Source organism: Solanum verrucosum, unplaced genomic scaffold (genome assembly GCF_900185275.1).
Source record: "Solanum verrucosum unplaced genomic scaffold, falcon-dt-bn FXZP01000296.1, whole genome shotgun sequence".
Lineage (NCBI taxonomy): Eukaryota > Viridiplantae > Streptophyta > Magnoliopsida > Solanales > Solanaceae > Solanum > Solanum verrucosum.
The window spans coordinates 1,755,839-1,769,730 of record NW_026020470.1 but is presented as its reverse complement, the minus strand read 5'-3'; positions in this window follow the sequence as shown (position 1 = coordinate 1,769,730).

The following is a 13,892-nucleotide window of genomic DNA, read 5'->3' as shown; positions in this document are numbered from 1 at the left end:
GATTCCCTTTGATTGACAAATCTCCAGAAATCAATGAATGTTGACAAGGATAAGATCCGATCTCAGCACATCAAGGAAGACAGCCGCAAGACCTAAGGAATCCAGGAATGAAGACTCCTCACCAAAGAAGGAAGGGCATCATGAACATATATGATATGGACATGATTACAATCCTCTCCAAATCAACCTCAATCAAGGAATCTCTACAAATCCTTGATTGAATGAAAAATCCCTTGGGTTTTCCTTAAGAAGAGCAAAGGATCCTCACCTATTTAAGCCTACGTCAATCTCATAGAAGACTATGCACTTCACTTGAGCTTGTACTATCATCTTTTGTTGTCTTTCATAAAAGCATTGTATTCTCGTGAGTATACAATTGAAAAAGAAAAGAGAGAGAAGAATTTGAGTGTAGGTTATACAAGTAGAGGTTGTGTTAAAGTAGAAATTCTGATTTGCACATCAGACATGACTTACAGTCAAATCACTTTGTACTGCCCAAGTTCACTTCAAGCTCTTAAGGAAACCCTTAAAACCCAATGAGACTGGAAGTAGGCACCACATCGGTGTTCTGAAACAATATAAAATTTTCTGTGTCATTTACTTACTGCATTTACTATTACTTTATATATGTGTTACTGATCTTGGGCATATTTATATGCCCAATTACTACAAATTACCCATCTTTAAAGAAATGTGGGACAAACTCTAAGTCACCTATGAAGGAACCAGCAAAGTGAAAGAGGCCCGAATCAAATCCTTAGTCAATGAATATGAACTAATCAAAATGGCGAATGATGAAAACGTTGAAAATATGTTTTCAAGATTTAGTAAGATTATATGCGAGCTTAAATCCTTGGGAATGGTATACTCAAATGGACTAGCGGTCAGAAAACTTATCAGAAGCTTACCAAAGGCCTGGGAAACCAAGGCAGTTATTCTTGAAGACGGAGACCCAGAGAAAATGACCTATGATGAACTCAGAGGAAATCTAATGGCATATGAACAAAATCACATCAATAGATGTCAAAAGGATGATAAGAAGAAAATTGTAACTTTCACTGTTGCACCAACTGAAGATGAGGAAGACATAAATGAAACTCAAAGTGAGGGAATGGCTCTCATAAACCGTGGAGTCAGACAAATGCTAAGACAAAGGAGACAAAGACCTCATCAAGACTTCGAAAACAATGATTATAAAAGAAATGATGATCGATGTTACTATTGCGAAAAACCAGGACACATAAAACAAAATTGTCCTGAGCGAAAGAGAAGAAATGGAGATCCAAAATCCCTAGGAGCATAGAGTCAAGATGAAGCATCTGAAGATGATCATGAAGAAACAACAAACATATGTTTCATGGCACTAGGAGAATCAAGTGAGGTAAGATCCTTTAACTGTGCCAAGTGTAATGACCTTCAAAATTCGCTAGATATGGTTACTGACGAATTGCAGATGGTTATTGATGAATACAATAAAATTGCTCAAGAAAAGAAAGACTGGCAGATCCTTCTCGAAGTAAGTCAGATTGAAGTTGACTTGCTATCAGCAGAACTCGAGGATGTAAAAATGCAATTAAACAGTATCAGGAAATCTCTTAGACATAGTTATGTTAGATCAAACAGATCTATTCTCAACTCCCAACATTCCTCCCCTAAATTTAATAAATCGTCTCTCAATATTACTTGTTTTTCTTGTGGTGACATTGGTCACAAATCCTTTAACTGTAGAAAATACTCTTTCGGTAAATGGATCTAGAGACCAAAAACTAGAAATACTAACCATCAAGGATCCAAGAAAACTTGGGTACCTAAAAGAAACTAATTTCTTTTTCTGGCAGGAGCACACCAGGAAAACCTATGGAAAAGGAATGTGGGTAATTGATAGTGGTCGCTCCAGACACATAAGAATATTATTATTATTACTATTATTATAATTATTATTACTATTATTATTATTATTATTATTACTATTATTATTATTATTATTATTATTATTATTACTATATTAGTATTATTATTACTATTATTATTATTACTAGTACTATTATTACTCGTATTATTATTATTACTATTATTATTATTATTATTATGATTACTATTATTATTATTACTATTATTATTATTATTATTATTACTATTATTATTATTACTATTATTATTACTATTATTATTATTATTATTACTATTACTATTAGTATTATTATTACTATTATTATTACTATTATTATTATTATTATTATTATTATTATTATTACTATTGCTATTACTATTAGTATTATTATTACTAATATTATTACTACTATTATTACTATTAGTATTTTTATTATTATTGTTATTTTTACTATTATTATTACTACTACTACTATTATTATTATTATTATTATTATTATTATTATTATTATTATTACTATTACTATTTCTATTAGGGGTCGTTTGGTTTGAAAATGAGTTATGATGAGAGAAATTATGTTGGGATAAGTTATGTTGAGATTAGTTATGATGAGATAAGTTGTGTTGGGATTATTTTTTATTGAGTGTGTGGTTTGTTGTATTCAAAATAATAAATTTTAAGAACAATTTATTTGTTTACAAAAATGCCCTTCATTAATGTAAAAAGTGATATAACAAAAGGGTTGAAAGAGACATTTTTGTCATTTACCTATTTTATCCCGGGATAAGTTATCTCGGGATTATTATACCACCCAAGAGAGGGATAACTTATCCCGGTATTAATTATTAATCCCGGGATAAGTTATCCCGAACTTGCCAACCAAACAACAAAATAAGCGGTACTATAATTTAATCCCAGGACTATTTGGTATTATCCCTCACACCAAACGACCCCTTAGTACTATTACTATTAGTACTATCACTATTACTATTACTATTACTATTAGTACTATTACTATTACTATTACTATTACTATTACTATTATTATTATTATTATTACTATTACTATTACTATTACTATTACTATTATTTACTATTATTATTATTACTATTATTATTATTATTACTATTATTATTATTATTATTATTATTATTATTAGTATTACTATTATTATTATTATTATTATTATTATTATTATTATTATTATTAAAAGGGTTAGGATTTTAATACCTACTCCATACTCTAATCCACCAACAATAATTCACAATGATGTATAAAGTTAGCTTTGTTAAAATAAAATAATAAGAATGCACTTTTAATACCTACTTTATATGCATATCTACCAATAAATGCTATTTTTATATCTATTTTGCAAATAAATGAACATATTTCAATTTATTCATAATCCATACAACAAATATGTGTTTAGAATATATATCACCTAGTAAAATTATAAAACACAACATACAAGTTCTAATGAATAAAAATCATCAAATATGAAAAATAAAAATTGAACTATTAATACTATTGGAACAACTTTCCCTTTTTAGATTTGGAATCCTTCAAATCGTTCTTCACACTCACACTAGACTTTGGCTTTTTTTGCTTGTGATGTCTCACTCTTCACAAATTTTTTACCTTTTTGTGATGTGTTTATGGTACAAAATCTAAGTTAAAATCGGCTGATGGAGGAGAGACAACATTATTCTTGCATCTTTTTTTGTCGGGTTGTTTTGTAGAACTAATTTGAATGACAATATTGTAACTTTCCGTATTATCGAAATCTATAAACACGGAAATAAAGATGATTATGATTATTTTTTTTTAAGAAGATTATGGAGAGAGGTTTGAGATTACAAGATATGGTTGAAGTTAATTTATCTTATTGAAAAAAACAAAAAAATGTGTAAAATGATTTCCTCATTAGCTTCTTCCTAAATTATTGTGATTTAGTTTCCTTAGTAACTGCTCCCTTAATTGTAGTAATTTGATTTCCTAGTAACTCCTTCCAAAATGATAGTAATTTAATATCCTCGGTATCTCCACTTAAAACATACATCTTTTACCTTCTTTTACATGCATTAAATATTAAAATAAATAGAGAAAATAATTTTAGTTCGATACTAATTAATTTGTTATATTACAAATTATTAATAATTAGTAGATGTATAGGATATAATATAAGGTCTTAAATATATATGTGGATTAATTATTCCTATTGTATGTCCTATATATATAGTTTCCCCCTAAAAATATGACTATATTAATTGTTGACTAATAACTTTAGTGTATATATTTAAATTTTTGGGACTGTGGTATTACTCTAACTCTGAATTTACTGTTTTGATACACTTTTTTTTTTTTACTTTTGATTGATATTAGTTCGAATACAGCATTGATTATAGTCATGACTGTTTTAGGGTGTTTGGTTCGAAAACTAAGTTATCTTGTGATTATAGTCATGACTATTAAGTTTGGGATGATTAAATTTATATTTTGTATGGGTGAAGATATAAATTTAATCCCAAACTTTAATCTCGAACATTTCACCTGATCTCATGAACCAATCGACCCCTGCAGCTAGATTTTTCATTTTAAAGGAATTGATTGGTTCATATAAAATTTGTGATTTCATATGAAAGAAATTTGTAGAGATCCTTTCAATCTTGTCTATGTTTTATGATGAGTTCCTTTATACATTTTTTTTATTTTACTTTCTCAGAAAACTTTGAACAATTATTTTTTTCACTATGAATAATTGCATATTGTTTTGTAATCTTATGCTTAATTTTGTATATAGGTGATGACACTTGAATGTTTCAGTTGGATTACACAACTTTTGTGTCGTAGATATGATAATGATGAAGAATTATCATCTCTTAGATGTTTGCCTGATTGTCTCCTCATCGAAATCCTTTATAGACTTCCAGCAGATTGCCTTGTTGGAGTGTCTAAGACATTGATCTCATCGCGGTAATTTTCCACCTTACATCTCAAAAGAGCTAGACACCTCTACTAATCCTACACTACCATTGTTTTGCTACTACTATTGAGCAGAACCTTTTTGTATTTGATGAAAGCCTTAATAAGGAGGAGGAGAAGATATTCACAAAAGTACTTCTCAAACACAACATTATGACCAATGCGGATAGACAGCACAAACTTCGTCTTAGATACTCTTGTGAAGGTGTTCTTCTGTTCACTTTTGAGTATTCTCCGCCTACCTATGTCATTTTCAATCCAATAACACAAGAGGAAGTAATTGTACAACATATGTTCGACCCTGGAAAATTGTGTGCTTTTTATTATTGTTTATTGACAAGACAATTCAAACTGATTTATGCACGAGAAAAAAATTATCGTTTGGAGTATTCCATATACTCTGTCAGGACACAGACGTGGAGGAGGAAAATCCGTTGTCCCACTCCCAATTTTTTGCCATATGTCTCTCCTGCAATTGTCAATGGAGCAGTGCATTTGCTTGTCGCTAGAGATTTAGGGTGTGTTTGGTATGAAGGAAAACATTTTCTGGAAAAGGTTTTCCAATTTTCTCATGTTTGGTTGGGTTAAATGTTTTGGAAAATATTTTTCAAATCAACTCATTTTTCTCAAATTTAAGGAAAATGACTTCCCTTCAAAACTTAAGGAAAAAATTTTCCAAACCACTCTTCTAACTTCAAACTACAATTATTTTTTTGTTGAAAAAATCAATTTATTTTGTCCCTACCCTCAAACCAGCCCCCAACCAATCCCCACAAAAAATAAAATTTAAAGTTTGTTTTTAAATTCAATTTTTTTACCCACCCTTACCCCTACCCCTACCCCTACCCCCACCCTCTCCCAAAAAATATTTCTAATTTCAATTTTTTATTTTTTACCCCCACCGACTACCCTCCCCCCCTTATCATTTTTTTTTTATTGTTTTTAAGAAATATTTTCAACTTCAATTTTTTATTTTTTCACCCCTACACTTAATCCCCCCCACTCCAACCCACCCACCCCCTACTCGCCACCCCTACCCCAAGAAAAATAATTTAAGTTTGTTTTTAAAAAATATTTTCAATTTCAAAATTTCATTTTTTCACCCTACCTTGACCCCCCCTCACGCATCTCCTACCCAGCCCCCCATCCACCCCACCCCTACCAGCCCCCCCCCCCCCCCCAAAAAAAATAATTTTAAGTTTGTTTTTAAAAAATATTTTCAACTTCAAATTTTCATTTTTTCACCCTACCCTTGACCCCCCCCCCCCACTCACCTCCTACCCAGCCCCCCACCCCCAAAAAAAAAAAATTAAGTTTGTTTTTAAAAATATTTTTCAATTTCAAAATTTCATTTTTTCACCCCTACCCTTGACCCCCCACCCACCCACCCCCTACCATCCCCCCCCCCCAAAAAAAATTTAAGTTTGTTTTTAAAAAATATTTTCAATTTTAAAATTTTATTTTTTCACCCCTACCCTCGACCCCCCACCCACCCCCTACCAGCCCCCCCCATCACCACCACCCCAAAAATAATTTTAAGTTTGTTTTTCAAAAATATTTTCAATTTCAAAATTTCATTTTTTTTCACCCCTACCAGCCCCCCCACCCACCCCCAAAAAAATTTAAGTTTGTTTTTTAAAAATATTTTCAATTTCAAAAATTATTTTCTACCCTAGTAAAAATAAAAGATATTTCTCAAAAAAAAAAATCATTCATAAATCAAACACAAAATCTTTTCCGAAAAATATTTTCTACTCACCAACCAAACATGGGAAAAGAAGTCAAAAATCAACTTGTTTTCCAGGAAAACATTTTATAGGAAAACATTTTCCTTCATACCAAACACACCCTTAGAGAAACCGGATATTCCTCCTTATGCTAAAGGAATCATGGTGCTTAAAATGGACAAAGAAGAGTTCTCCAATATGCCTCATCCCAGAAGTTGCAGATCATGGAAAATACATCAAACGATATCTCTTTTAGTGAAGGATGAGTCTTTGTCTCTATGCCAATTGTTTATCTTTAATAATATGATGGATGTATGGATCTTGGAGGACTATGAAAAATGGTATGGACCAAAAAATGTAAGGTTAAACTTGTATTTAATAACCAAGGTGTTTATCGCAATATGCGTTTTCTTCACTATAGTTATTGGGAAGTAGTTATGCACATGTCTTGGCAAATAAAGCCTTTGCACTTCCTGGATGGTGAACTGGTATTTAAGTATTTTATTGGGATAAAAGGGGATTATTTATGTATAATATGTATCATAATACTTTGAGGAATATCCAATGTCCACATGGCTCAGCAAGTTTTACTTGTAACACTTATAAAAAGAGCCTCTTAACCATAGCCTAGCTTTCTCTAATCTTATTATTTTACTTGTGTCATTTTGGTGCTTTGTTTAGTTGAGCTGTTAGTATTTTGAAATATATATCATTAAGCTTATGAAAAATATCAAAAACCAAAAGGATTTTACTTTTATGCTCTAGTTATGTATCGGATACAACCTCTTTATCCTACAAAGCGTAGGGATAAGGTCTGTGTACATCCTACCCTTCCCCGGGCCTCACTTGTGGATTACATTGGGTACGTTGTTGTTGTTGCACTAATGATGTATAGTTTTTCTCACTGTCGGATTAAAGTGATAAACAATAACACATAATTGTCTAAATAAATCATTTAGGCGGAGAGGAGTATTTAATTTGTATTCTTTGAATTAGTCTTTGTGAGTCAAAAAGCACCACCCCAACATTATCGGTATCACAAATCTCTACTTCTGCTTCTCCCCAACATAAATAGCAAAATGGCCCTTGGAAACATCCAAGACTTCTTTATTATACGAGGAACATGGAGAGCCATGATCTTTCGATTAAGATGAGCAAATGATGAAAAGAAGAATTACTAAATATTCTGAAAGCTCAGGAAAATATTTGAGTAGTTCCATAGTTTTTTGAGAGAGTTGTAGTGGTGGTGGCTATTTCTCCAAACATGTTTATATAAGAGTGTTACAAAATCAATTTACAGCCGCACAATATTGTATAAATGGTAGTCTAGCTGATTTGTAGGGATTTGATTATTTAGTTTCCATTGTTAGTTAGTACTCTTTATGTATTTATATCACTGTAATCATTGAGCAATAAACAAGTTATTCTCTCCAAACCTTATCAATAACATGGTATCAGAGCCTTGTCGGATTAGAAAGTGTAGTATGTCGAACTTCACGGCTGGTCGTCGTCGGAATTAGCCAGAAGTGGAGGCGCGTGTGTGGACCAATCTTGGTATGGATTCCTGATTTATGACGCCTTAAAATTCTCAGCCGACTTATGGTAGTCTTTTGGATATTGGACCAAGTTTTGAAGAATAATCATCAACAACCAGGTTCTGTGATTTCTTTTTGTCATATTTGAGTTTGAATTTCTTTGTTTGCCGCTTTGATTTGTTTTGAGCTGCAACGTTGTTTGAATTTTGTTGTTGTTGTTAGAATTCTATTCTTCACTGTTCAATTAGTTTCACATCTGGATCATTTGGGTATTTCATATTTTATTTTCTGGACCATCTCTAGAACAACTGGGTGTTTCAGTCTATTTGAGTTTGAACCCTTTAGCTGAGAGTTGGCTGCTTCACTGTTAAGACCTTTATATGTGAGTGGAGCTCTTTTTGAGTTGATTCAAACAATCTGACTTGTTGGCATGGACAGAATTGTTGGGATAACATTTTGGTGCAAAGCTTTGGCAGCTTCTCTAGTATTCTGATCGGAGAGCTTTGGCTATTTCCCTATTATTCTGATTTGATATAGTGAGTTTGGGGAAATGACTACTTCAAGTTCATTATATGATAAAAAGGTTTTGGTTTCGGTGAAAGAATTTGCTAAAATCTCTCAATATCATAAATCAGTGAAGGAACCCACTTGAGTTAATGCTTTTACGGAGTCATGTCTTATCACGTCTTCAAATAAATGGGTGATTGATTCAGGTGCAACAAATCACATGACAGGTAATCCTAATGTATTTTCTAGCTTTCAATCAAACAAAGCACCCTCTTCGGTTACTGTAGCTGATGGATCAACTTGCAACAGTGTTGGATATGGGATTGTTAAACCAACCTCATCTATTACCCTGTCATCTATATTAAGTCTACCAGAGTTGGCCTTTAATTTGATTTTTGTTAGCAAAGTTACAAGAGACCTTAATTACTATATATCTTTCTTTCCCGATCATTGCCTATTTCGTGATCTTACAACAAATCAGATTATTGGTAAAGGACATATATTTGATGATCTATATATCCTTGATGAATGAGAGCCTTAGTCTGTAGCTTGCTCAAGTGTCGTGTCTCCGTTTGAAGCACATTGTCGATTGGGTTGTTCCTCTCTACCTCTGTTAAAGAAGTTTTGTCCTCAATTTCAGAATATTTCTTCACTGGAATGCGAGTCATGTCGAATGGCAAAACATCATCGCAACTCAGTAGGTCCAAGGGTTAATAAGTGGGCTGAGTCGGCTTTTGAGTTAGTTCATTCTGACGTTTGGGGACCATGTTCAGTCACTTCCAAAACGGGACATAGGTATTTTGTCACTTTTGTGGATGATTTCTCTTGGATTTATTTTATGAAGAGTCGCTCTGAAGTGTTTACTCACTTTTGTGCCTTCTTTGCTGAAGTTAAAACCCAATTCAATGCTTCGGTTCGCACTCTAAGAAGTGACAACGCTAAATAATATATGTCAAATTTGTTTCAATCATATTTAAGACAACATGGTATTCTCCACCAGTCCTTGTGTGTTGATACACCCTCTCAAAATGGAGTTGCTGAGAGGAAGAATAGACATCTACTTGAGATAGCTCGGGCACTTTTATTCTAAATGAAGGTTACTAAACAATTTTGGGCAGATGCAGTCTCTACAGCCTGCTTTCTGATTAATCGCATTTCATCTACTGTGCTTGTTGGTAATATACCTTATAGTGTCTTTTTTCCTAATAAGTCACTATTTTCGATGGAACCGAGGTGTTTGGAAGCACATGTTATGTTCGAGATGTTTGACCATTTATTACCAAGTTAGATCCTAAGGCATTGAAATGTGTTTTTATAGGTTAATCTTGCTTTCAGAAAGGGTATCGGTGTTATTCTACTGAACTTGGCAAATATCTTGTGTCAACTGATGTGGTATTTCAGAGACCACACCATTTTTCTATGCACCTCCTAATTCTATAAGTCAGGGGGAGGAAGATGAGTGGTTAGTCTATCAAGTCACTTATGTTTTGACAAAACAATTTGATGTTGTTCCTTTATCTCTCAGTCCTTCTGTTAATCACCACCCAACTGTTGTACCTTCAGTACCTGATCCATCTGTGGTAGCAAGACCGCCAATTGTTCAAGTATATTCAAGGAGGCGAGAGACTGATGATACTTGTCATGCACCTGCTCGGTCACATTGTAACGACCCGGAAAATGATAGAGTAAAACTAGAGCCTCACATGTGAGTTTGGAGTCGAGAACTTAATGAAATGATTATAATTGAATTTGACCCAAAAAGTTCTTAAAAATGTGCTTCGGAAGTTACCGGAAACTTGTTTAGCTGTATATAAAAAGATCCATTTCGTTTTTCAAAAATCCGACTTCATATTCTTGTTTAGGGGGTCAAATTGAGTGGGAAATGGGTCTAACCCAAATTTTAGAGCAACCGTATCAAAATCCGAAATTTCCAAGTGAAGCTTTTTTCGAGGGTCTACTTTGGAGGGTCATATCTCCTAGCACACAAATTATTTGGGTGGCCAATAATATATCCATGGAAAGCCCTTTGAGTTAGCTACCTAACGCACTTCGTTTCATCTCATTCGGAGTTCGGACGAAGAAGTTATGCCCATTTTCGTAAAATCTGTTCGGCAGGAAAAGGCAATTTCCAGTAGGCGTGGTTACTGTTCACCCGCCTCATTTTTTTTCTAAGTGTTGGACCATTCTTCCAAAGGACATATATTATTTCCTAGATATCATTAATTCAATTCCCATCCCTAAAACATTTCCCTCTCTACAATCCTCCATTAAGAAGAAGAAGAAGTGGGAGCTAGGGCTTTGGATTCAAGGCTTTCTTCATCAAATTTCGTGGGAGATCATAGCAAAGGTATGGTGGTCTTGATCCTTGTCTAAATTTCCATTCAAGGAGCCAAATCCAAAGTTATTTCAAAGTATGAAAAATCTAGGTTTTCACTCAATCTCATGGGTTCTTCCACCAAATGGTTTTAAAAGGTTTCTAATGGCACTTTATGGTTATATTGTTGTTGTATTGACGATTTAAGATGAAAATACTCCATGAACCCATGATTTCTCTTTATTCCTAGTTTATGCCTTTATGAAGTGGGTTGCTAGATAATGAATGTATATGAATCAAACTTGTTTAAAGGTCTTTAGATTGTTGAAGTATGTCATTACCCATGCTTATTTTATGGTGTATTGTTGGTGTATGGGTATGTGAGGCTTAGGACCTTAAAGGCATAGTATGAGAAATTGGAGTGTTATCATGACATTATATGAATGAGAATTCAATGAAGATAATGTGATCATGTTATGAACATAAAGGTGTTATTATTGAAAGGATTTTTCTCAATTTGACACTCATGAATGTTGATGATAGAATATGAAGGATTCTCCAATTTATTGCATATCTCGAATTGATAGAGCTTGTGCATCATTTTCTTGTATAAATGATTATATTGTTAATTGTTGAATCCTCGGATCGGTAGGCTAGTGGCACCCTTCCACACGAGCTTATAATGAACCTTGGAATCGGTAGGCCTATGACACCTTTCCATGAAGGTTAATGATGAGACTTGAACCGGTAGGCCCATGGCACCCTTTCAAGAGGAGTTAATGAGCTTTCCTAAATGAACCTTAAAACGGTAAGCTTAAAGCACCCTTTCACGTGTTAATAAATGTAATTTGGAGTTGGTAGGCCAATGGCACCTCTCATATGTGATAATGTCAATGTAACGAACTATTCTATGGGAATGTTGGCTAAGCACCAAGTGGATTTGGTTAGATGGAAACTCCCCCAATAGTTAGGCATGAGTTTCAATGATCGTCTACCTTATCCCATAAACTATGTGCCCGCATAGGTAGCTAGTGGATCCATTAAGCTATATACCGGTCTTCCTTAGGCAAGTAGACCACCTCTTTACGGTGTGGGGACTTATGACACCGGATTCCATGACAAGCTCTCATGGTCTATGTCGGTTAAATGCTTACTTCCCATCATGCGAGATTTCATTATGGTTTCTTGATAGGTTCTACAAAGTGTAGGTAGTAGTATGGGATGCTACCTATACATTGCACGAGTAGGCTTGGAGAGGGTCATAGTGAATTTCTCTAAATCCTAACGTATGTGACACAATTGTGGCCTAAATAAGGTTATTAAAGAATGTTGGCTCTCAAATGCTTAATATGAGATGCATGCTATACTTGGGTTATATTATGAGTTATTTTCCCTTGTCATGTCTTAATTAATGATATACCTCTTATGTATGAATATTGTGCAAAGGTGAAAGAAATGAATGATAAGTTACTTTAAGTGACCTAAATGTGGTGCCTTAGTATGAATGGTGGTATGGGACGCCATCCATACATTGCACGAGGTATAGTATAAGGGTTTCTTGAGGTGAAGGTCCAAGGTAAATGTTTTCATGTTGAAATTGTTTAAAGGTAATATTATGACTTACTTGATGTTTATGCTTGTATTGTATGTCTTTTATGCAACTATTCATGGTACTTCAAAAAGTGGCATAATGCATGGTTTCTAGCCAAAATGTCCCTTTTAAAGCATGTTTTGCATGGTCATCATACTTAGTACATTTTGTGTACTAACCCATATTCTTCATATTTTTACTATAAGTGTAGGTTTCGGCAAGTGATCCCTCCTAGCTAGTTTGAAGTGTTGGATTGCTTTCCTCCAAGACTTGGTATGTCCTCATGGATTCGAGGATAAGACTTTTAAGTTCTTTTGTTCATGTAATAGACTTAATAGACTTCTTTTGATTGTAAAGGGTCGTGTCCCTACTTATGTTTTGTGACTGTGTCTAAGATGGCCATGTGAGACTTAGACTTCCGCTGTGTGTTTTTAAAGTTGTTTTAATGAAGTTTAAATGTGTGGATGTAAATAAGTTTTTTTTTATTCCGCACTATTTTCATTATTGAATGCAATGAATGACTATGTGGCTCGTATAAGACCCCTTCGGGGTCGAATACGTCATGTTACGACTAGGGGGTACTCTCGGGTCGTGACACACATGATCCTTCAGAAAATCTTGACCTTCTTATTGCTCTTCGCAAAGGTACACGCACTTGCAAATCCACATATTCTACTGCTAATTTTGCTTCCTATGACCGTTTATCCTCCACGTCTAGATCATTAATTACTTCTCTAGACTCCATCTTTGTACCCAAAACAGTGAATGAGGCTTTGAACCATCCAAGATGGTCTAATGCAATGTTAGATGAAATACATGCCTTAGAGGAAAATCACACATGGGATTTGGTGGATTTACCAAAGGGAAAGAAACCAGTGGGATGTAAGTGGGTCTTCACAGTTAAAGTTAATCCAGATGGTTTTGTAACAAGACTTACGGCTAGACTTGTGGCTAAAGGGTATGCACAGATATATGGGGTAGATTATTCAGATACTTTCTCTCCAGTTGCCAAACTCACTTTTGTTCGATTGTTCATTTCTCTAGCTGTTTATGAGAATTGGCTTTTGCATCAATTAGATATCAAGAATGCATTCCTTCGTGGTGATCTTCAGGAGGAAGTTTATATGGAGCAACCACCCGGTTTTATTGCTAAAGGGGAGTATGCGAAAGTTTGTCATTTGAAGAAGTCTTTGTATGACTTGAAGCAAAGTCCACGAGCTTGGTTTGGCAAGTTTAGTGAGGTAGTTCAAGATTTTGGGTTGAAAATGAGCAAATGAGATCACTCAGTCTTCTATCGGCAATCTATATTTGGCTCTATTCTCCTTGTTGTATATGTTGATGACA